The sequence below is a fragment of the Dasypus novemcinctus genome, chromosome 6, assembly GCF_030445035.2.
Source record: "Dasypus novemcinctus isolate mDasNov1 chromosome 6, mDasNov1.1.hap2, whole genome shotgun sequence".
NCBI classification, from domain to species: Eukaryota; Metazoa; Chordata; class Mammalia; order Cingulata; family Dasypodidae; genus Dasypus; species Dasypus novemcinctus.
In genome coordinates, this window is record NC_080678.1 from 25295938 (window position 1) to 25321613 (window position 25676).

The window sequence follows — 25676 nt, forward strand, 5'->3', positions numbered from 1 at the left end:
ACTTCTTTCACTGTCAACCACACTGAGTGTAGTGGGTCGAATACTCTTGCCCGTACATTCACACACACACCCAGAACCTTAGAACGTGACCTTATTTGGATACAGGATCTTTGCAGCCATAATTAATTAAGGGTCTTGAGTGGAACCATCCTGTATTTGGGGTGGGCCCTAAATCCAATGCCTGGTGTCCTTATAAGAAGGGAGGACACAGAGAGACACACAGAGAAGAGGGCCACGTGAAGAGGGAGGTAGAGATTGGAGGTATGCTCCAAGGAAAGCCCCGAGCCACCAGACACTAAAAAAAGGAAAAAAAAGGTTTTCCCTTATAGGTTTCACAGGGAGCATGGACCTGCTGACACCTTGATTCTGGACTTTTGGCCTCCAGAACTGCAAGAGAATAAATTTCTGTTGTTTTTGGCCACCCGGTTTGTGGTACTTTGTCCTGGTAGCCCTGGGAAACTGAGGCACTGAGTGCTCAGATCTAGATCAGAATACAGGCCTGTTGGTTCTATGATGACTGTTCTCTGGCCACCCCCTCCTCCCCTATCCTTGCCTCTCATGTTGACTGTGGATATATACAGAGTTCTCTTCCCAGGGCAGGACGGCCCCAGCCCGGTTCTTTAGAGGCTTTGCATTTAGCTTTGTCTTCAGGATCCGTTGGTTCTTTCATCTCAGAATGGAATTACCATTCATGAGTGGAGCAGGCAGCTGCCCAAAGCCATGTGAAGTGAGGGAACTAAGGGGCTGGTCCCACGACTCATGCCTCTGGGACAAGCCATTTAAAATAGGAAGAAAACCAGATGTTATCTCTGGGACAACCTACTAAGCCCTACAGCACCCACTAATAGTCCATATTTGATGACATCAGCTTAGGTGTAGGCAGCCATCCAAGAGCCCTGACGGAATGGGAGACCGGAGGGCTAAGTTTGATAGGTGGAAAATGAGCCAGCTCTCTAGTGAGGATCCATGAGGAGCAAGGAGCCACCGCGCCCTTTCTAGGTCAGATCTGACTGAGGACTTGGATTTCAGGCACACAGCAGCTCTACCGCATTTCCCAAGGTCTACTTAGTTTAACAGGGGTCAGTAAACTTTCTGTAAATGTCCAGATAGTAAATATTTTTGGCTTTGTGGACTTTATGGTCCTTGTCGCAAATACTCAACTTTGCCCTTTGGAGCACAAAGGCAGCCTTAGACAGTGTGTAAATGAATGGGCATGACTGTGTTCTAATAAAACTTTATGGACACTGGAATTTACATTTCATACAATTTTCATGTATCAAAAATATTCTTCCTTTGATTCCAACCCCCCCCCCCCCATATTAAATGTAGAATTAATAACCACTTTTGGCTCTGGGACCACACAAAAACAGGTGGTGGGCTGGCCGTGGCCTGCTGTCCATAGTTTGTCCATCCCTGGTCTGAAAACTGCCGAGGACAGGCTCTCCTCAGCTAGAGAGCTGTGGGGGACCTTGGACCATGCACAGGTAGAAAGGGATGGGTGTGGAAGCTCTGGTCAAGTTGTTAGAAAGAAAAGGAAAACCAGAGTCCCCGCCCAAGGGAAGCTTAGGGTAGCACAATGAGTAACTAGCCCCAGAGGCCTGACAATAAGGGCCATGAGGAGAGTAACGCCAGTCCTGTGACAGTTTGCTGTGTGCCAACAGTGCTGGATTTATTTACCTGGGGTGACCTGGAGCAAGTCACCCCATGACACTTTGGGTTTTAGTTTCTTCCCAAACAAAATCAGCCAACTCACCAATCACCCCAGGGAGAAGATTAGCTAATTACAGCTTATAAAAGACTTTGAAAAGGTAAAGCCCTTTCCATCTGAGGAGCTGGCAAATAATTCTGTGACAGGGAATGCCATTTCAGGAAAGGTGAGAGACACCAGTTGTCAGAGGCCGGAGAAGGTGCCTGGGAAACTTCCAGTGGCTGGCTGGGAAGGCGGGGAGGTGGGCCAGGAAGTTGCTGCCTCCCCAAGCCAGTCAGGCCTCTCTTTCCCACAGGCTGGTGGTGACTGTCCGGGCCTCACATTGACAGTCTCCCCAGCAGGGCCGAGCCTTCTCTCCCAGGTGGTAACATAAACAGCAAAAGGAAAGGAAGACGTCCCATTGGCTGGCTCGGGGATACCTTCCCAGCCTGGGAAGGCAGCCAACAAGTACCTGTCAGAGCCCACTGGTAACTCCGATGGGTTTTGATCAGTGATCTGTAGTTACATCGCACTCTGCGTTGCCAAACGTGCACATCGAATTTCAGCCTGGGTACCACCGCCACTGCCATTCTTAAATATGGACTCGATGATGGCAGGGGGCCTGGAGAGAGGCTTTACTGGCTACGGGCTTTCGACAGGATCAAGGCAGCTTGCTTCAATCAAAGGGCCTGGAAAGAACCTGAAGAGAATTGAATAACGATGCACTAGAAATGCAAGGTCTACCTAATCCCTCATAGGTTTGCAGACTGTGAGCTGGAGAAGGGTTCCATGACCCAAGCTAGTTTCTTCATTCTCTCTCTGAGGACAGAGAGGCCCTGAGGGGTGAAGGGCCTGGCCCAAGTCTACTACTGGGGTGGGCACAGGCAGCCCTTCTGACCCCCATTCTTGTTTCACTGTAACATTCACTCCCTTCTGGCTGGTTAGAGCCACTGAACGCTCTTGCAGCTCAAATAAATGTCTTCTGCTGTTAGAGACCACCCAACCAATATCAAGGAACACAACTTCCAAACTCCCAGTGGTCCCCACCTCTTACTAAGCCCATCCCAATCCTACTTCTAGATGAAATGAAGAGGGGGGCATGAAATGACTAAGAATTGTGGTCTCCAAACTCAAGGCCAAGGCTGAAGCGAGAAAAGAGCAACATGGAAAGTATCATTTTCTAGAAATTAAAATTACTCACTGAAAAGGCCTGCCCTTTTTTCTGAGATTACATCCTTTTTACTTTTTTAGTGTTAAAATGTCCTTTATTCTCTGGTGTGATGGTGATAGTAGACAGTAGTTTTTTGGTTTGGTTTGGTTTTGATGTCCTTACTTGGCAAAATTAAAAGTGGGCAATCTTCTGTAAGTTCTCTGATTTTGAAAAAGAAAAGTACTAATCCAAGAAATGTGAAAGCTCGTAAATCAGGGAGCTAGAAAACCCCACCGGGCTCTACCTTCCAGCGACTCCTCCGCAGGAGCCTCCTCAGTGTGGAGCCTGTGGTGGTGGCAGTGACGCCCTCAGCTTCCACGGCAACCAGAGCTGCAGCGGCGCTGGCCACGCCTGGCCTGGGCACTGCTCTGACACTTTATACAGTGCTTCACGGAACCGTCACAGCTTCATAGTCTCCTATGAAGTGAGACTATCATCACCTCCATTTTACAGGGGAGGTACTGGAAACCCCAACGCACCGTTCCAACTGTTTCAGTGTGCCGAAGGCTGCCAAGCAACTGACTAGAAATGGATTGGCTTTTGCAACGGGGAGTCATTAATTTAAAAGTTAACAGTGCTTAGGCTGTGGAAGTGTCCAAATCAAGGCATCATCGGAAGGTGCGTTCTCCCCAGGCTGCGGCTGTGGGCGGTCAGGCATAGGGTGGCATCGGCCGGGCTCCCCCTCTCCTCCAGGCCTCGTGGTTTTCGTCCTCTTCTGGCTGAAGTGGCTTCCTCTCAGCTTCTGTGTTCTGCTGATTTCAGCTTCTGGCTCCTGGGGTCTTTTCCCTCAGCTTCTGGGTTCCTCTATGTCTCCGCAGCTTTTATCTGTACATGTAGCTTTTTATTCCTCTGTTTATAAAGGACACCAGCAAGAGGATTAAGACCCACCCTGGGTCACCCAATCTAATTAAAGGCCCTTAATTGAAGTCATTGAACCAAAAGGCCCCACCTATAATAGGTTTACACGCACAGAAATGGATCAACCCTAAACCCACAAAGGCTTCAAACTGCCACAGCCTTTTTTATAACAAGTGTATTGTATTCTTTCTACCAGGTTCTCTTCAGTTATTTGAAGAACAAGTCTCTGGCATCTTCATCTTTATGTTCTTCCTCATGGAGACAGTATTGGGGATGTAAGTTTATTTTTGTTGAAAGTTAATTAGCCAAAGCCAACTATCTCTTTACTCAGTGCCTAACGCAAATACACAGTAAGTTATTAAGATAATTAATATTCATTTTTATTCAGCACCAGCTGAATAAAACTTTCTCTAAGCATCAGCACATTGGCTTTTAAGGGACTGAATTGTTCTCTTCTAGATAAATACATCACCACCAGATTCCTCACCAAAGAGTTGGGATTGGGACCAGAGAGAACAGCTATTGTGTCCTAGGGGCCGCTCATCAGAGCCTGCCCACATAGGGGCTGCAAAGTGCCCAGTGACCTTGTATCACATGATTTAAAAAATTACATCTACACAATCTATTAAATAGGTGAAGGTATATGCTATAGAAAATTCCAGGTCTGCTGAAGATTTAATTTAATGCTTCTATTGGAATAGAGTGCTACACAGAAAGAAAGTTCAGTGAGAGAATTGTCTAGACTCACTGTGTTGATCTTGGGAAAGGATTAAAGCTCTCTGTTCTTGAGTTTTCCCATCTATGAAATGAATCTCTCCCAAATATTCTCCTTCAAGGTGTGGGGAACGATATAACTTCTGGACAGTCTTAAAAATGCAGAATGCCTTTTTCTGTTTTTGGGTGTTTATTGCATACACGATGTTGTTTAATCTTCACAATGATCCTTACTTCTCAGGCCCCAGATTTGATGGCTCAGGCCCACCCAGGGAGAAGGCAAGGCCCCCCCAGGCTGTGGGCCTGGTGAAGTTTGCAGCACAGGGCAGACCACCACCTGTGCCCAGACCTTGATGACTGCTCCCCATCTTTCTGTACTTCTCACCCCCCTCCCTGCCACCTCCTGCAGGAGGCAGAGGCGGCCCTGTAAGGTTCCAGGGATCCCTCTTTCCACGGAGATGCCTCTTCTGGAACATGATTGAGGGCCTAGAGGTAAAGCACAGGTGCCTTGGCTTTTGTGATGGGCTTGAACATTACTTTCCGGCAAGAGCTGACATCAGCTATTTACTCCTAATGGTCAGGGATTGACACCATTTTTCTTTCCAGTTATCAGGGGAAAAGAACCAAAAACCATTTTGACTGAGGTTCATCCGCCACTCTCATCTGTCCCAACTCTTGAGGGAGATGGTTGCGTCCTCTCTATCCTAACATCAGAACTCCATTTCTCTCTGTCTCCGTCTCTCTCATTCAGAGTTGGTGCCATGGCAAGCCGAATGGAATCTGTCTTAATTTATACCCCCAATCTGCTGATCTGGGGCTGCTTCTCCTCGGGCCCTTTTCTCATCCTTTTCTGGTATTGCCCTGTGTGGTGGCAAGGCTGACCCCAGGCTGTGTTTCCAAGGCTCCCCTGTCCCCTGCCTTCCCACTGTAGTCAGCCAAGGGGTGGCGCTGGCAGGACAGCAGGGGCAGGAGAGCGAGGCCAGAGTGTTCCTCCGTCTCTGTGGCTGCCTTGGGCCCTGACACCAGCAGTTCTGACTCCTCTGTGGCTCCTAACATGCTTCCAGCTTCTGCGGGTGACCCTGGCCCTGGGATCCCCTCTTTGTCCCCCCCATCCAGCGGTTGATCTACTTTCTTGGCTGGACAGCGAATGGGACATGCAGCAGAGAACTCATGGTCTGTTCGAGCTTATGGTCTCTCCCCCACCATCTTGGGACTTCTGGGACTTAACATGCCCCCAAGCTGCAGCAATCCTTTCTGAGCAGGTGAGCCCCAGGTGAAGAACGCCTCCTCCCAAGGCTTGTTAGTGAGAAGCAGCATGGTGACTCGGTTCTCCAGGAGGGAGGAGGGCAGGCTGGGGCGCGACCAGATGGTGGGACCCCAGTTTGTGCCAGTGTAGCCACGGCACGTGCTGGCCTGAGAATTCAGCCTGTTCTAGTCTAGACTCTAAGCAAGGAAGGACACGTGCATAGGGGAGGGCAGAGAGGGAGGCAGTGCAGCTGAGGGCTACAGGCGTCAGAACTGGTGATGACAGGGTGAACTGGGAGTGCCGCCCTTTTTCTAAATTGGGCAGTTGCTCCTGAAGGAGGGCCTATGCTGCTAGATCTTCTGACTTGTTAAGCAAAGAGATTTCTGTGGAATCTCCCAAGTTTTAAGTCTTGGCAACCAAGTCAATGTTTTTGAAAATACAGTATGGCCAAACAAAGCACATCTGTGGGGCCGACTTGGCCTGTGGGCCTTCTGTCTGCAACCTCTGACGAGTTATTAGGAACAAATCAAAAGGAAGGAGGGGGCGCGAGTGCATCCCTGCCTGACCCTCCTGGAGATTTCCTCAGAGGCGTCAGAAGTCCAGCCCTCCTGACCCTGCTGCACTCAGAAGTCTGAAGGTCAGCCTCTGTGTGAGCGTCAATAACCCAGGGCTGCACAGAGTGCATCTAACTTAGCCCATAACTGATTCCTACCCATGGGGTCAAAGGCCAGGGAGGGGTCAAGAGAAGACACACACGGGCTTGTGCGAGCCTCCCGGACCTCTCCGCGGGGTGGGGAGACACACGGGCCGCGGTCCGGGCGGGATCGGGCGCCGGCAGCCTCCGACCTCCACACAGCTGCCACGCGCTCCAGAGGCCCGGCTGGCGCCTCTCCAGGAGGCTGCTGTCTATTTTTTTAACGGTAACATATATATGATATGCTTGCCATTTTGACCATTTTTAAGGGTACAATACAGTGGCATTATGTGCTCTCATCACCACTATCCGTTATTAAAACCTTTTCTCACCAAAAAACAGAAAACCCTTTACTCATTACGTAAAAACGCCCCATTCCCCCTCCCCCAGTCCCTGGCAACGTCTAATCTACTTTCTGTCTCTATGAATTTGCTTATTGTAGATATTCAATATAAATGGAATCACACAATATTTGCCCTTTCGAGGGCCGGCTTATTTCACTCAACACAATGCTTTCAAGGCTCATTCATGTTGTAGTGTGTATCAGAACTTCATTCCTTTCTATTGTTGAACATTGTTCCATTGCACGGTTATACCTCCTTTTTTTCTCCTTGGGTAGTTTCTATCTTTTGGCTATTGCGTATAATACGGCTATGAACACTGTATACAAGTGTCTGTTTGAGTCCCTGCCTTCAATTCTTTGTGGTATATACCTCAGAGGAATTGCCAGGTCATGTGGTTATTCTAAATTTAACTTTTTGAGGAACTACCAAATTGTTTTCCACAGTGGCTGCCCCACTTTACAATCACACCAGGAACACACAGGAGTTCTATTTTCTCCACATCCTCGCCAACACTTATTTTCCCTTTTTAAAAATACTAGCCATCCTAGTGGGTGGGAAGTGGTTGGTGTACATTTTATACGCAGCGTCTCAAGACCCAGCAGGCCTGCAGTGGGAAACCAGGGAGTCTTTGATGGAAGGTGAGTGGCAAAGAGAGGTTGTAGCATTGCCTATTCCCCCATCTGTTGAGTGATTTTTGGGAAAACAAGTAAATGTACCTCAATATTCCCATATCTAGGGAGGCAGTTGTGGCTCAACTGATAGAGTATCTGCCTACCATATTGAGGGTCCAGGGTTCAATACCCAGGGCCTCCTGACCTGTGTGGTGAGCTGGTCCATGTGCAGTGCTGATGTGCGCAATGAGTGCTGTGCCACCCAGGGGTGTCCCCTGCGTAGGGGAGCCCCATACAGAAGGAATGGACCCTGCAAGGAGAGTCGCCCCACGCGAAAAAAAGTGCAGCCTGCCCAGGAGTGGCGCAGCACACATGGAGAGCTGACGCAGCAAGATGACGCAACAACAACAACAACAAAGCGACAGTTTCCTGGTGCTGCATGACAAAAAATGCAAGTGGACACAGAAGAACACACAGCAAATGGACACAAGAGAGCAGACAATGGGCGGGGGGGAAGGGGAGAGAAATAAATAAAAAATGAAAAAAAAAATTCCCATATCTAAAAGAGTAATATATCCCCCAAGCACCCCTGGGAATGGACATGGAGGACTATGTCCCTGGACTTGATAAAAATAAAGAAAGTAAATTGCCAAAGAGTAGAGTGGTCTTTGAACACTTTACTTTATTGGATCCTTTATTTTGCCACAATAAATAAAGAAAAAGCCAAACAACCATATATTAGGGGGGATCCTCGCCCAAATGCAGGAACCTCGCCCAAATGCGACCTGAGTCTTATAAAGAAGGAGGCACGGTTTTCTCCGCTGCTCTTTGGGGTTCTGCTCTCAAGCTGCCTGGCCTTAATTTTCCTAAGGGGATGGCGAAATCAGACCCCTTGCCTGGCCCAGCTGACAAGACTGCACCTAATTACCACGACGAGATACTTCCACGCCAGGCCTTGCCAAAGGTACCACCTCAAACCCCCTCCTGCTCACGGCTTGTCCCAAGTCAGCTTGGAGGAACAGTGTGGCCTGGGTGCCATCTCTCCTGGAGAAGCTACAGTCTGCCTCTGGAGCAGTGGAGCAGCCAGGAGATCCACAGGGGCACGCATTGTTTCCGGTCACAGCCGTGCTTGGCGCAAGGCCACCAGCTCACACGGAGGGATGGCGAGTCCCGTGGAACTCGTTGCATTTCCTGAAAGGACGCTCTTGGGCATGCTGTTTATTGCCCTGCACAGTGTGTGTCCATGTGGTGTGATCCCACGGGAAAGCGTTCTCTCTAGTCAGGTTAGGGGAAAGAGCTGCGTTTTCTTTTATGGATATTGGCTCAGGTAACTGAAACCATCTCCTCCTTCAAGCGGCTGCTAGAAAGTCCAGTGATACATTTGTGGTCCACCTCTGGTAAATTTAAAGGCTAGTTCACATATGGTATACTAACCTTACCCCTGACTTCACTTTATATAATCTTACTGTAGTGCATACATTTATGTAAATTGCTATAAATCCTTTTGGGACCAAGACAGGTTTATACACAGTACTAAAGAGCAAAGGAAGTGAAAAGAATTCACTCCATTGTGGCTTGGCTACTTTAATGATTCCAGTTTAATTTTTCTTCATATTCCCAAACAATTCTGTACAACATGATATGTTGTGGGAAACTGATTTACCTATTCCTTAATGTAAATGTTACACCTGTTCTACTGTAGATGTTGCAGTTGTTCCCTATTATAGATGATGTTGCAGTTCTAATAGCAAACAGCCACTTGTTAGTTTCCAGTAAATAACAGGTGTCTAGGGTCGAGGCTTTCAGTTCCAGGAGCTGTGGGTCCCCTGGTCCCAGCTTTATCTCCTTTCTTGTGTTTCTCTCTCTTTGTCTTTTATTTCACAAAGTTTTGTGTTGCCTTCCCTTCAAGCTAACCTATTGTGAGCTGATTGCAGCAATGATACTTGGAATGTAAGTTTTTACATTTTCCAAAAACAATAGGATATTTCCATTCTGCCTTGAATCTCTTCATAGCCAGCATGGGGTGATTTCCAGAATGAACTCAAATTTGGAACTCATGGGCCCCCAGATTTCTCCTGCAGCCACCAGCAGTAGATAGCAGGCCCCCTTTGTTTGGGGGGGATCGACAGCAATTTGCCTTTTAACAACATGGACCTCTTTTTTGAAAGCTGAAGACATTCCTAGCAAATGTTGACTGCAAATCCACTGCCCGAAATGTTAGCACGGTCACGGCACTCCTTGAACAATCTAAAACACATTTCTTTCTATATATATTTGGTTTTTCAGGTGCTTTAAAGTCTGGAAAACAATCATAGCTGAGGCCATTTCTGAGATGGCACTAAAAGATCCTACTTGGAGACAGATAAAAATAATGAGAATCTTTCTGTCAGGAAAGATTTAGAAAATATCACTGGCATTATTAAAATTTAATTTTTTACTTGGCTTTTTGGTTCCCCTTTCCAGTGATAATGAGCAGGACTGCACACCTCCGCCTTGCTAGCACTTGTTTTGTGCAATAAATTCAGCCTTCCAGTCTGAAGACATTTCAGACAACAGTTTTGACTGCTATAGGCTTATTTTTTTCTTCTTCACCCTGTGCTGTGCTTTGAGTCTTCCTATAAAAACCAGTTCATGAGATAATTTTCCACAAGGCCAGTGGAACTAATAAAAATCAATTTTACCCACTGGTTCGGAGAAATCCTGGGAATAGCTAAGGCGGAACCACAAAAAAAAAAAAAAAAAAAAGGGAAAAAGAAAAAAGGATCAATGTATTCACTAATGGTTTACTTGATAGAGAACTATCCAATTAGCTGACAGGAGGTGCTTGGCTGTAGGAATTTTCCTTTCAGTGTGAACAGAACACCTTTTAAGGGTCCATGAAAATCTTTTTTTTTCCCCCAGTGGATGAAGATACTTGAGTGTAGTAACTCTTCCAGGGAGTCCCCCATGCCCTGAGTGAGAACCTGACAGATGATGAAATCATGCCCAGACCTTTCTTTTACTGTCAGAAAAGCGGGCTTTGTGAATGGGTGGGCTGGGCTTCAGACACATTGCTCCTAAGCCACAGACTCAGTGGGTTAGGAACTCACTGGGTTTTGAGACCTCATCACTGCCCCTCCAGGACCACCCATTGGACTCCTGTTTGGCTTCTTGCCAATGGAAACGGAGTCCCAAGGGGACCCTCTTTTATAATAGGAAAGCAAGTGCAGAGTGTGGCAGCATGCAGACCAAATCTAAAATCACACACGTTCACTACCAACTACATTCTGTTAGTTCAAGACATTAGTTGACATGTCTAAAATCAAATGGCAAAGCCTTTGCACAGATAAAAAAGAGTGGAAGGAAATGCAGTGAACTGTTAGTATCTGTATTAAGGTGATGGGTGAACTTTTCTTTCTATCTTTATGTATTTCTACATATTTGAATTATTACTACACATATAATAATTATGATGGAAAATAATACTAAACTAAAAATTGAGTAAACTGGAAAAGGAAATAAATTAATTCATTCACAATGTTTTAGGAGAAAAAGGGGATGTGTGGGAAAAACAATGATAAAAATTCTTTTGTGTTTCATACTATCCTAAGTACTTCCTGAAAATTCTTTTGTTTAATCCTCAAAACAAATCTATGACAAAGGTCTCAAGATTCTCATTTTCCAGGGAAGGAAACTGAGGCTTAGGGAGGTAGCTTGCTCGATATCACATGGCTAGTCAGTGGCAAAACTGCTATTTAAAATCAGATCTAAGTTTGCAGTCCTTGTCCTGTGCAATGGTGAATAAAGTCCATGTGCTATGCATTTAGGATTAAAGATGGGGAGAACCCAATTGGTTCTTCCTTTTTTAAGTTTTTTTTACCTCATATGGTTTTTGTGATGATAAAAATTATATCACACATAAAAATTGTGAAAATTGCAGGTGCTGCTCAATGGAATATGGTGATGTGATAATATTCCATACTATATTGGTGATCTGAGAATTGCCGCAAATGCCACTGAGGTATTGAGGTACTGGTCATTTTAAAAGAAAAAAAATGCACTAAAATAAAATTATATTAAAACTAGACCCAAGTTTTTGGTAGTGAACATGTGCTAATTTTAAAATCAGAAAAAAGATTCCCCTAACCCCTCTTCCCATATATTCCAAATTACCTTTTCCTTGGATAAGACTGTATAATACATTCTGAGCTTTGTGGTTGTTTGAGTTCTGGTGGAAAAAAATCTTATTTGGAATGCAGTTCAGATTTTAAAATGAGTAATGCAGATATCCCATCTTCTGTGCAGAAGTAGGACCCAGTCTGTTGAGGGCTTTTGCCATGAACAACTTGACTGTAAACGACAGGAGGTCAAGAAGCAAGAGACTACACAGTGCACTTTGAGAAAAATATGAATCAAAACAAAAACTCCTGGCAACGAAGTCCATATGACAACAGAGCCTGGTCTGATTTCTAGAATGACCTGGTCATTTGCATGGTAGCCTCAGAAGTGAACCTGTACCTCCTAGCCAAATACAAATCAGCAGCTCAGCAGAAAAGGGCACCGTGTTTGGAAAAACAAGACCCAGTTCAGATTTCAAGCAGTGCCACCAAGGAAGCTATTTTTAAGTATCTAATTGTATTTGTTGCAACTGGCATTTTGCACACTCCATTTTTATTATTTCAGCATGATACATGTTCCACAAGACAAACAAAAGGGAGATTAAGTGTAGTGCATCAGAGTCATGTCCAATAGTCCCACTATAGAAATATTATAATACGCCCAGAGATTATTCCAGGGCTAAGTAAAACATTATCCAATGTATAGAACCTCGGAACAGAGAATACTTAGAAGCCGAGGAGAAGAGGGATTTACTTCATTTATTAGGCCAGTACACAGACTCAGATGCTAACATGCACTGATAGGAAATGCCAACATTTCAACTTAAAGCAAGACTAGAGCCCGTAACATCTACTCTTTGCCTTTCAGCACAAGATCACAAACAGCACAAATCTGGGCTTCTTGTACTAATTGGGGAGGTTTTCTAATTTGCTTATGATATCTGCCCATGTTGAGCTAATCTTCCTCCGGTTGCCTCCTAATGCTGTCTGAAATAATCCACTTTCTCCTGGTCTGTCCGCAGTACTTTATATCAAATAACACTTGTTTCCTTAACATAGCCACGGCAAAAGGCAGTCGCAGCCCCATCCCTGTGTTCCGATACCACCAAGTGTGTGATAATTCCTGCAGATGCCTCCACGGACTCAAGCAAGGCAAGGCATGCCGGTGAGGCAAAGGCTTTCGAGTAAGTCAGGGGGAGGAAATACATGCTAAACAGCACTAATTAACAACTGAAAGCAAAATCTGATGAATGTTTTGAAAAGACGGAAACAGATAATTTTGCTTTCTCAGGCAGGCAAGCAGGCAGGCAAAATATTTCAGGGGGTTCGCCAGCCTCTGGAAGCACTATTAACATGCAAACTCAGCTCAAAAACTTTTAATCTAAATACAGCATCCCTTCCCCCCACTTATCAGACTCCTGTAAACATTCAATGACAGCCAGGAGGCTTAATTGATCTAGGCAGGCAACTCCATTTCAGTAGTATCATTGCCCTACCTGGAGTCAGGTTTTAACACGTTCGATTGTTGAAAAGTGTTTTAGTGAAGGAAATGATTTTTTTTGGTTTGTTTTTTCCATTATGCAGAATAGCCCAGAATTCTAAAGCTCACAGAACATACCACCAGTGTGTGTGTGGGTGCAGGTGGGCCCCCAAAAATGCTAATTGAAAGGCTCTTGTTTTTCCTTATAAATGTATCTACTCCGAACAAGCAAATTCAACATCTCTTTTTCTCTTCTATGCACACATCATATTTGAAAGCATTTCCCTCACACTTTCAGAGGTTACTGAAGGGGAAAAAGTTATATTATTTAATCCTACCTTATAGAAGTTTGTTCTTTTATTAGAGAACAGACTCAGAACAGTGATCAGTAAGGTATACGTGCCCAAAGGGGAGGGGGGGCGGGTTGGAAAGGAAAAAAGAGGCTGCCTTCAAGTGCCTTGTGGAAATGTATAAAACAAGCAGCGAGATAGTCCTTTGCCAAACACTGTCATAAATTTTTTATTTGGCAGCTAACATTCTCACTAGTTTTCTTGGCAGCAATTGGGACCTTTAGCAAGAAAGGTGCAGGAGAAAAATACCTTGTTTAGAGATGTTTTCAACACTTTCTGGGATTTTTCAGAACTTCTGCCTGCAGCACATTTTTATAACTACAGTCTCCAATCACCTGATGAGTGGGGTGGTGGGGCTTAAACTTTTTTCTTTTTTTAAAAAAAAAGAAAACAGAGAGAAAATGAACAAGCGCGCTACCCCCTCTGGCCCTCCACTGAGCCCGTCTTTCTTATTTTTTGGTGGTAGGTATTTCTGGTATCCAAGAGCTTAGTCTTTTCTGTGCAGACAAAAAACTGAAAATAATATCAGGATGTACCTTGTGTGGGGCCTGATACTATCTGTATTGCATCCCTAGATGACAGAGATAAATGAAAGTGAACCAAGCTGATGACGAGGACATTTTTCTTCTACAGTTCCTCCAAAAAACAGGCCCCACCTGATGCTTTTGGGTCAGTTAGTGGGTAAAGAGCTGTCCTGGATTCAAGGCTGATGTAAGCACAGGCACTAGGACCTCTGCAGTCAAACCTCAGTGGGTGGAATATGCGGGAATGAAAGCTTGTGGAGCTGGTTAGTACCTATGTTGGGGAACCTCAGGTACTGAAAGCTTGCTAAGTAGGGAGGCTTGGAATTCTGGAAAATAAAAAGCCCAAATTGATGAGGACTCAAGGATGAGATCTTTCATTCTGACTGCATCTTAAATGCTTTATACACTTTATGCAGAATAGCAAAAGTTCTTGTACCAGGGAACCTCCAGCTATGAGTGAAGAGGTTGGCAAATTCACTCTTCCTAAAATAGGTATAAAACTGGAGAATTGTCAAAACAACTCTTTCAGGACTCTGGATAATAACGGCAGGCCAAAAAACAAAAACAAAAACAAAAACAAAAACTAAAAAAAACGCACACAACAAACTGAGAAGTGTTTATTCAAAGAAAGCTGGCAGAATTTGGGGTAAGAATATCCCACCTTACCCCCTAGCTCAGTTGGCTAGGAGGAAGTTTTCACCAGTGTAAGGCTGCCAGAGTAGGCTGACTTATGTGGAGCAGAGGGCAAAATCCACACCCCGCCGCAGCACTGTCAGTTAATACAGCAAACTTGATAGGGAAATTAACAGGGAAAACCCACATCTCTGATAGTCTGAGGTTGCAGTCTTGTTTGGGTGAGCAACAGACCAACAAAAACTGTTATGGGGAGATCCTGGAGATGAGAAAATCATAGAAGCGCTGGATAAACTCTCCACACATCCCTGCTTGTCTGGGAAAGTGCATGCATGTGCTGGAGAGACTGAGAGGGCCCATCAAAAAGTCAAAGCCAAGGCTGAGTTGAGAACTAGCTGAATTTTGAACGTGTCTCTCAATCCACACACAGATCACTTAGGAGAGGATGGAAGCCTTACAGGTTTGAGGTTTTTGAGCACAACATTTGACCAATCATTGGCTGACCACTAAACTATGCACACAGAAGTTCAATCCCTGGGAATCAAGTCGCATAAAAGAAAAAACAAAAAACAACAATGACTGAGAAGACTGCAGGGGAGATAGATTCTCCAGATTACATTCAAGCAACTAACTTAAGAAAATAATCAGAATCCAGAGTTGTTACACTCTATCATCTAAAATGGCCAGTTTTCAACAATTTCAGACAGGTAAAACAAAAGGAAAGGAAGAAAAAGAAAATATGTGACCCATAATCATGGAAAAAAACAGTCATTAGAAACATTCGTAGGACAATGATGTGGGATTTAGCAAAGTCTTCAAAGCAGCTATTATAAATACGTTCAAAAGATTAAAGGAAACTATGATTAAAGAAATAAAAGAAATGGTGATAATAATGACTCAACAAATGAGTGTTAATGCAAAGAGAGAAATGGTAAAACAGGGCCAAATGGAAATTCTAGCATTGAAAAGTACAATAACTGAAATGAAGAATAAAAATCAGAGAACTTGATGATTGGTCAGTACAAATGATCCAATCTGAAGAATGGAAAGATAAAAGATTGAAGGGAAATAAACAGAGCCTCAGACACCAGTGGGACAACATCAAGCATACTGATATAAGTGCAAGGGGAGTCCCAGAAGAAAAGAAGATAGAAAAAGTGGTAGAAAATATACATTTGAAAAAGTAACAGCAGAAAAATAGAATCTTGAAAGCAGAAAGAGGAAAATCACTTATCCTGTAGAGACAAACAAGAGCATGAGGCTGACTTTTCATCAGAAACGATGGAGGGAAAAGATTATGAATGACATATTCAATGTATAGAAAGGGAAAAACAAAAACCTGTTGATCAAGAATTCTATATCCATTGGGAAGCCAATTTGCCTCAATGGATAGAGCATCCACCTACCACATGGGAGGTCCAGGGTTCAAACCCAGGGTCTCCTGACCCGTGTGGTGAGCTGGCCCATGCACAGTGCTGATGCGCGCAAGGAGTTTTGTGCCACGCAGGGGTGTCCCCCACATAGGGGAGGCCCGTACACAAGGACTGTGCCCCATAAGGAGAGCCACCCCATGCAAAAAAACTACAGCCTGCCCAGGAGTGATGCTGCACACATGGAAAGCTGACACAGCAAGATGACGCAACAAAAAGAGACACAGATTCCTGGTGCTGCAGACAAGAATATAAGCAGACACAGAAGAACACACAGCGAATGGACACAGAAAGCAGACAAGTTGGGGGGGGGAAGGGGAGAGAAATAAATTTAAAAAAAAATCTTCAAAAAAATAAAAATAAAAGACTATTTTCAAAAAAAACCAAAAAAACAATTCTATATCCAGCAATACTATCCTTTGAAAATGAAGGTAAAATAAGACATTTCCAGATAAACAAAGACTGAGAAAATTCATCACTGGCAGACTTGCCTTACAAGAAATATTAAATGAAGGTCTTCAGGCTTAAGGGAAATAATAGTAGATGACAACTAAAATGCAGTGGGAGAAATGAAGAAGACTGGAAATGGTTAATAAGTAGGTAACTATAAAATACTTTTTAAATGTATTTTTTCTCTTAATTTCTTTGGAAAAACATATGTTGGCATAAACAACAATTACAACTCTTCATTATTGGGCTTATAGCATATTTGTATGTGTGTATATATTGCAATAATAGTACAAAGGAGGGAGTTGGGAATGGGCCATGTTGGAATAAAGTTGCTATATTTTACCAGAGTTAAGTCCGTATTAACCTAAAGTAGATTATGAGAAGTTAGGACATATATTATAGTTTCTAGAGCAATGACTAAGAAAAATAACAAAAAAAGTATTTAAATAAACCAACCAAAGAATTAAAATGGTACATACGAAAAATATCTGTTTAACAAAAGAAGGCACAGAAGAAGAAACACAGAGACAAAAAAGACATAGGCTCATAGAAAACCAAGAGGAAAATGGTAGCTATGAATCCAACAATATAAAAAATGACATTGTTAATAGACTAAGGACTCCTTAGCAGAGATTGTCAGACTGGGTAAAAAAGATCCAACTTTACTGTATACAGGACATACTTTGGATTCTCAGACAAAATAGACTTTAAGACAAATATTCCTAGAACTAAATAGGGGCACTTTGTAAATATAAAAGGGTCAATATATCAGGAAGATATGGCAATTATAAACATATATATGCCTAACAACTGATTCCCAAAATATTTGAAGCAAAAATTTACAGATGACAAAAGAAACAGAAAATTCAACCATTATACATGGAAAGTTCAGTGCCCCACACTCAGCAACTATTAGGATAACCAGACAGAAAATCATTAAGGATATAAAGACTTCAACACTACCAACTAACTTGACCTAATCAACAGTTTTAGAAGATTTCCCTCAATATACATGCTTTTCAAGCACACATAGAACATTCTCCAGGATAGACCATACACTAAGCCATAAAAAAACTCCCAATAAATTTAAAAGAAGGAAAATCATTAAAGTCTGTTCTCAAATCACAATAAAAATAAATTTGAAATCAACCACAGAAAGATATTTGGAAAACCTCCAAATATTTGAAAGTTAAAGAACATATGTCTAAAATAACCACTAAAGAATAAATCACAATAGAAATAAGAAAATATTTTGAAATGAAAGAAAGTGAAAACACAATTATCAATTTTCTAAAACACTGCTTAGAGGGAAATTTATAGCTTTAAATGCCTAATTAAAAAAAAAAAAAGGAGGGAAGTGGCTGTGGCTTAATCAGCTGGGCTCCCGTCTACCATAAGGGAGGTCCGGGGTTCACGTCCTAGGGCCTCCTTGTGAAGGTAGGCTGGCTCATTCGCCATGGAGAGCTGACAGCCTGTGCGCCATGGAGAGCTGATGCAGCAAGATGACACAACAAAAGGGAGACGAGGAGATTCAGAAAAAATATGCAGCAAATGGACACAGAGAAGAGACAGCAAAGAAAGGAACAAGCTGTGGGGGGGGGGGGGGGGGGGGACAAACAAATAAATCTTAAAAAAAAGTTCTCAAATAAAAAAATCTAAGCTTCCACATTAAGAACCTCAAAGAAAAACAAATTAAGCTCAACAAAAGCAGAAAAAAGGAAATAAGAAAGATTAGAGCTTAAACCAATGAAACAGGAAACAGAAAACAGGGAGCATCAATAAAACCTAAAGTTGACTTTTTGAAAAGATTCACAAAACTAATAAAGCTTTAGCTAGACCAACTTTTAGAATAGACTTTTAGAATGACCAAGAAGGGAGAGAAATAAATAAATAAATAAACCTTAAAAAAAAAAAAAGAATGACCAAGGATAAAAAAGAAAAAGACACAAATTTGCAATATCAGGATTGAAAGAGAGGATACCACTACCAGCTTAACAAAATTTAAAAGGATTATAGGGAATATTTTGACCAATTTTATATCAACAAATTAGATAACAGGTGAAATAGACAAACACATAAATTACCAAAGTGATTCAAGAAGAAATAGAAAATCTGAATAGATCCATAACAAGTAAAGAAATTGCATTAGTAATAAAAAGTCTTCCAAAATGGAAAAGTCCAAGACCAGAGGGCTTAACTAATGAATTCTATTATGTATTTGAAGAAGAAATAATACCAATCCTATATAAACTCTTTCAGAAAATAAAGGAGGTTCAAATATTTCCCAACTTATTCTATTAGAACAGTATTGATTTGATACAAATGCTAAAGAATGAGGACAACCTAAAAATACCTGTTATGAACATTGACAAAAAAATCCTTTAAAAATACTGTCAAATTGAATGTAGCAACATAGTAAAATGATTAAACACTATGACCAAGTGAGATGTATTCCAGGGATGCAAGGTTGGTTTAATAACTGAAAATCAGTTAATGTAATACACTACCATAGAAGCATAAAGAACAAGAGCCACAAGATCCTCTCATTTGACACAGAAAAAGCATTTGATGAAAGCCAACAATCTTTTTGTGAAAACTCTCAACAAGTTTGGAATAGAAGTAAATTTCCTCAACCTGATAAAGGTCATCTATGATAAACCTATAGCTAACATCATGCTGAATGATGAAAGAGTGAATACTTTCCTTTTAAGATTGGGAATAGGACAAGAATGACTGTTCTTGCCACTCCTGTATAACACTGAGGTCCTAGCCAATGAAATCAGGAACGAAAAAGAAATAAAAGGCATAAATAATGAAAAGGACAAAGTAAAACTGGCTTTATTCACAGATGATATGATCCTGTATGTAGAAAATCCCAAGGACCTCACAAAAGAACTACTTGAACTAATAAATGAGGTTAAGCAAGGCCACAGGATATAAGATAAATATACAAAATCTACTGTATTTCTTAATACTGGCAATGTTCTCTCTCAAAATGACATTAAGAAAACAATTTCACTTGCAATATCATAAAAAAGAGCACAAAAGTTAGGAATAACTTTTAAAAAAGTGTCAGAATTTGATATTGTGGCAGTTTTGATATTACTTACGAATTTCAAAAATAGGTATTGGATTATGTTTATAAACTGGTCTGTTCCTCTGGGAATATTAGATTCAGAGGTTTCACCTTTACTTGATTAAATTAAGATTGGGGCATTGATTTGGCCACATTAGTAGGATGCTGAGTCCCTGCACCCTTTTTCAGAAAAAGGACACAGCAGAGAAGATAACTGAATTTTTGGACACTGGAGCCCCAGTGAGAGAGCCGAGGCATTCACCTGATAGTTTGCAACTGCAGAGAACAGAACCCTGAGCCCGGGAAAGAGAAGAGCCCTCCAGCCTACAGATGAGGTCAGAAGAAGCTGGACCCACAGAGCCTTAAGAGGAAGAGCAAGGCTGAACCCTCTCAGATATTGCCCGCCACCTTGCTTCAATATGTGTTAAATGGCTTTAGGTGGGAAAGTACCTCTTACAGCACCTTAAATTGGACTCTTTACGGCCTTGTGACTATAAGCGTCTACCCCAAATAAATAACCTTTATAAAAGCCAACAGAGTTCTGGTACTTTGCATCAGCACCCCTCTGGCTGACTAATAGATCTGTATATTGAAATCTACAAAATATTGCTGAGAGAAATAAAAAAAGATCTAAATAAATATCTTCTACATTCATGGGTTAGAAAATTCAATATTGTTAAGATGGCAATCCAGTGCAATCCCTGTTAAAATCCTAGCAGTCTTTTTTGGTTGACGTCAAAAAGCTTACCCTAAAATTTATATGGAAATGGAGAGAACTAGAATGACAAAAACATTTTGAAAAAGAGCAAAGCTGGAGAACTTACACACCAGATTTCAGAAAATATTCTTAAGCTATAATAAGGAAGGTGGCATGATATCAGTGTAAGGACAGACATACAGATCAATAGAACAAAATAGAAATTCCAGAAATAAAATTTATGGTCAACTGTCTTTTGATAAAGGGCCCAAAGCAATTCTGTGGTGCTGGGAGAACTGGATACCCTTCCCCACCCCTCGTTTTTAAAGACTGTTATCACTCACTATACATACAAATTAACTCAAAATTGGGAAGAGACCTAAATGTGAGAGCTCAAACTATATAACTTCTAGAAGAAAACATAGAAAAAAATCTTTATGATCATGGGAAAGGCAAATATTTCTTAGAAAAGACACTAAAAGTGCAATCTGTAAAATAAAAAAATTGATAAACAGCACTACATCAAAATGAAAAGGTTTTACTTTCTAAAATTCACCATTAATAAAATGAAAAATAAAAGCCAGACTGGGGGACATATTTGTAAATCATATATCCAACAAAACACTTGCATCAAAAAACATAAAGGTATTCTTAAAACTTAACACTAAGACCACACAATTCAAAAAATGTCTGACTATATATTTCACAATACAAATGTCTAATAAGCATATGAATACATGACCAAGTTCATCAGTCATTAGGAAAATGCAAATTAAAATGATATAGCACAGGGAAGTGGATGTGGCTCAAGTGATTTGGTTCCTGTCTACCTTATAGGAGGTCTAGGGTTCAATTTCCAGGGCCTCCTGGTGAAGGCAAGCTGGTCCACCTAGTGAGCTGGCCCGAGTGGAGAGCTGGTCCAAGTGGAGAGCCAAGATGACATAACAAAAAGAGACACAAAGGAAAGTCTAAAAGATGCAGCAGACCAGGGAACTGAGGTGGCACAAGAGATTGAGTGCCTCCCTCCCACCCTGGAAAGTCCCAGGATCAGTTCCTGGTGCCGCCTAAGGAGAAGACAAGCAGACACAGAAGAGCACACAGCAAATGGTCAGAGAAAGCAGACAGAGGGTGCAAAAACAATGGTGGGGGGAGGGGGTAAATAAGTAAATTTTTAAAAACAAATAACATGAAAGGGGAAATTAAAAAAAAATGATATAGCACAACACACCCACTAAATAAATGGCCATTTAAAAAAATTTTAAAAAGCCTGACATTACCATGGGCAAGGAGTTTTTATACATTACTGGTGGGAATGTAAAATGATACAGCCACTCTGGAAAACGGTTTGAGAGTTTTTAAAAGTTATTCGTATACATACCATATGAGCCAGCAGTTGTACTCCTAAGTATCTACTCAAGAGAAATAAAAACTATCCACACAAAAACTTTTATTCAAATTTTCATATAAGTATATTTATAATAAACAAAAACTGGACACATTCCAAGCATCAACTGGTGAATGGATTAACAAAATATGGTACCTTCAAACAATGTATTACTATTCAGAAATAAAAATGAACAAGGGAGTAGATGTGGCTCAAGTGGTTGAGTCCCTGCTTCCCACATGGGAGGTCCTGGGTTTGGTCCCTGGTGCCTCCTAAAAACAAAACAAAACAAAACAAAAAACAAATGACAAGCAAACAAATGAAAAAAACAACTCAAGGGAGCCTATGTGGCTCAGTGGTTGAGTGCCACATACGAGGTCCTGGGTTCAATCCCCAGCTCTGATACCTCAAAAAACAAAACAAAACAAATGATAAATGCTGAAAAATGAACCTTGAAACATTATGCTTAGCAAAAGTAGCTAATTCATATTGTATGATTCTGTTTATATGAACTTTCTAGAAAACAGAACTGAGCTTGCCTGAATGGTTCTGAGGGCCTGCCTTGGTCTTTGTTGTATCCTAGTGCTTGGTATATTATAGGTATTGAATAAATATTTGATAAATCATTGAATGATGTATAGAATGATAAGAAATATTTGAGTTTTTCTTCAAAAACATTTAATATGCTCATACACCTGGGTTGTTCGGGAATGTCTTTAATTGTGGAAACTTTGTTCTCTTCAGCAGCATTTTTCCTCACTTACCATATATTAAGAATTGTGTGCTTGATACTGAGGAATGATATCAATAAGACCTAGTTCCTATCCTCAAGAAGCTCATAGTCTAGTGGAAAACAAGACACAGTATGCTGACAGCTAATGAGCAAGAGTGACATGGCCCAGCCTACAGCAAATCTGGAAAGGGGGCTGAGAACATAGTGCTTATAGACCCAGAGATGCCACTGAAAGGCAAAACTAGTTCACAACCCAGGACACCTGATTACTGCATAAGAACTTGTTCCTCCTTTATTCAGACCACTGTGGTTTTGTAAGCACCAGCAATATTTAAGGGCATGGTTCTCAAAATGTTGTCCAGGAGGCCTGGAGGTTCCCAAAACCCTTTCACGGAATTCATGAGCTCAAAACTATTTTTACAATAATAATAGTATGTTCTTTGCCTTTTTCACTCTCATTTTCTCTTGAGGGTACAGTGGAGTTTTCCGGAAGCTACCTGATGTTGGTAGCACAAAAGACTGAATTACAAGCAGAAATGAGAATCCAGTTGTCTTCTTCAAAGTTGGACATCAAGGAAATTCGAAGAATGAAATCAATGCCACTCTTGTAACTAATTTTGTTTTAGAAGACTTAGTTATTTTTCAGTAAATATTATTTATGTTAATATAATCAGTTTATTATTGCTATTTACAGAATTAATATTTAGAAATTTTCTCAATTTCAAGTTCTAACATGGTAAATAGTGATAGATACAACACACATAAACAAGAACTTTTTAGGGTTCTCAACAATTTTTAAGAGTGTTAAAGAGCCCTGAGATCTAAAAGTTTGAGAACTGCTATTCTAGAGGAAAGAAGAGGGATTTGGGGAATTCCATCTATAGAATCCATCAAACTGGACACTGGAAGATAACTGCATGAAATAATCAAGACACTCAGGATACTTTCCAAGGTGTGCAGGGTGCGTTCCTTGTAGACGGTTATGCAAAGCTATAAATTCTGAGGCTATTTGGACTAAGTCAACCCTCAAAATGTAGCAAGGCCGTGATCTCATGTCATACTAGCATGAGCAGTATGAAAAACAGACACTACCAGGCTGTCTGTTTACCCCAGCTATTGGAGTTCCATAACTGCACCATGGTAGTAATTGTTCTGGCATTTTATAAGCAAAATAGGTTGAGAGGAGAATGGTGAACTACATGAGGTTAGTAGCTTATCATAAAATCTTACACCCATCGCTAAATTATTAATATGTGGAAGATATAGTAATAAGGTAGAAAACTTGGATCAGGTTATGCAAAAAAAAAAAAAAGTTGCAGTTGTGTTCTCCCAACTTTGGTCTTCCTGCCAGCGCTGCCCGGATGGCATCCCAGAACTGCGACCCAGCTGCTGCCAGCTTTGCTGTCACCCATAAGGGGGCCCAGCCTAGTGGGGGCACCACCCGGGGCTCCATGGGCAAGAGACTCTAACAGGAGTTGATGACCCTGGTGATGTCTGGTCACAAAGGAATTTCAGCCTTGAATCAGATAACCTCATCGAATGGGTAGGAACCATCCATGGAGAAGTTGGCACAGTATTTTAAGACCTGAAGTGCAAATTCTCTCTGGAGTTCCCCAGTGGCTACCCCTACAATGTGCCCACAGTGAAGTTCCTTACGCCCTGCTACCACCCTAACATGGACACGAGGGTAACATCTGCCTGGACATCCTGAAGGACAAGTGGTCTGCCTTGTATGATGTCAGGTCCATCCTCCTCTCCATCCAGAGCCTGCTGGGAGAGCCCAACATGGATAGCCCTTTGAGCACACATGCTGCCGAGCTCTGGAAAAACCCCACAGCCTTCAAGAAGTATCTGCAAGAAACCTACTCAAAGCAAGTCTCCAGCCAAGAGCCCTGACCCAGGCTGTCCAGCCTCTTCCTTTGTGTTATCTTTTTATTTTTTCCTGAGATGGTTTGTCCTTTCCTTCTATACAGATGGTGTCATTTTGGTTTTATTTTTTAAATTAAGTCTCTGTTGAGCCCTTGTGATGAATATATTAATTAAATAAATACAAAAAAAAAAAAAAAGAGAGTGGGCAACCTTCAAAGACTGAAAGTTGGCATAGTCTGAGGTTAACAGTTTGAGCTTTGGAGCCAGACCCCTGGGTTTGATTCTGGCTCTCTGCTTGGACAAGGTCCTTACCTCTCTGGGCATCAGGTACCTTTTCTGTAAAATGGGAATAATAAAAATACCCATCACATAGGGCCATAATAAGGGTTTAAAGAGATAAACCATTTGAAGTGAGGAGCACATAGTAAAACTATTAGAAAAATAAGCTGCTGGTATTATTTCTGCAAATCTACGAAGCCTTGTAAGGTTTTGATGTGGGGCCTTATAAGCTCTCGAGCTGCCTTCGTTGGGGAGGGACTCCTCCACTTCAGCCTCCACAGATATTCTGCAGACAGAGCCTCCTAGGAAGAAGCCGCCTCTGGGAAGGCCCTTGGAGGACCCCGGGGTTCCCCTCGTTCCCATCTACAGCACTGGTGGACCTTGGACCCGCCTTCCTCCCCTTTCCCACCATGCCTGGGTCTGGTTGAGCTATCCTGCTGCTATCTGTGGGAAAGCATTACTGACTGTGCTTATATTCAGGAGGAAGGAGGTCTTTTTTTCTGTATAAATTTACAGTGGAGAACAATGAAAAGAAAACCCAAAGCCAACAGGGGCCAAGGAATCTGCCTACATCTTGGGTCTTGCCATGGTGTGAAAACACCTGGCTTCAGGGTGTAACATGAACAGCCCTGAGGCCTCTCTAGGGTGGAATCTATGTTTTAAATTTGCAGAAATACTTACGACGGACCTTTAAAAAAATCGGTGGGAGGGTGTGTTAAATGAAAATCAAGATAACCTTTTATAAGTATGCTTCCCCCATCTACTCCCAAATCTTTTCATTTTGACTTGACTCAGACTGGGAGAAATGCCTTAACACTGGGGAAGTTATCTATTTTTTCCCAACCTCACTTGAGTTGGGTGCTCTCGGGATGAAGGAGAGGTTTGCCATTTGTAGACAAGAATGAAGCCTTTTGTGAATAGTCAGCAACCACTGACTTGCTTTAAAAAGTGTCAAAGGCTATTTTGGGAGAACATGTGGTTGACCGTGCCAAATCGAAACATTGACTTATCGCCCAGTTTAGCATTAAAACATTAGAACTTACAATTAAGACTACTCTGTTTACTCCAAATGAGTTTGTCAACATGCTGCAAAAATATTTCTGTTATCATAAGAAAACCAAGAAATGGGCGGGGGTGGTTTCTCTCTGTTGAAGGCCACACTGAAAAGTACTTTAGAGCACTGAAATCTGAGCTGCCCTATCGTACAGGCAACGTCCACCTCCCCCACCCCCACCAGCAGACGCTGGGTACAGCTATATCAGTGCCTTAATAGGTTTATGCTCATTCACAAAACAGGAATTACTTTATGG

At 42.1% G+C, this 25676-nt stretch overlaps 1 protein-coding gene and 1 pseudogene across 5 annotated transcripts in view; one reads left to right on the forward strand and one right to left on the reverse strand.

Moving 5' to 3' along the window:
- The window catches only part of VTI1A (vesicle transport through interaction with t-SNAREs 1A), a 361387-nt gene that overhangs the window by 9662 nt on the left and 326049 nt on the right, over positions 1 to 25676 (reverse strand). The window lies entirely within an intron of this gene.
- LOC101434431 (ubiquitin-conjugating enzyme E2 C pseudogene) lies at positions 23523 to 24232 on the forward strand (annotated as a pseudogene).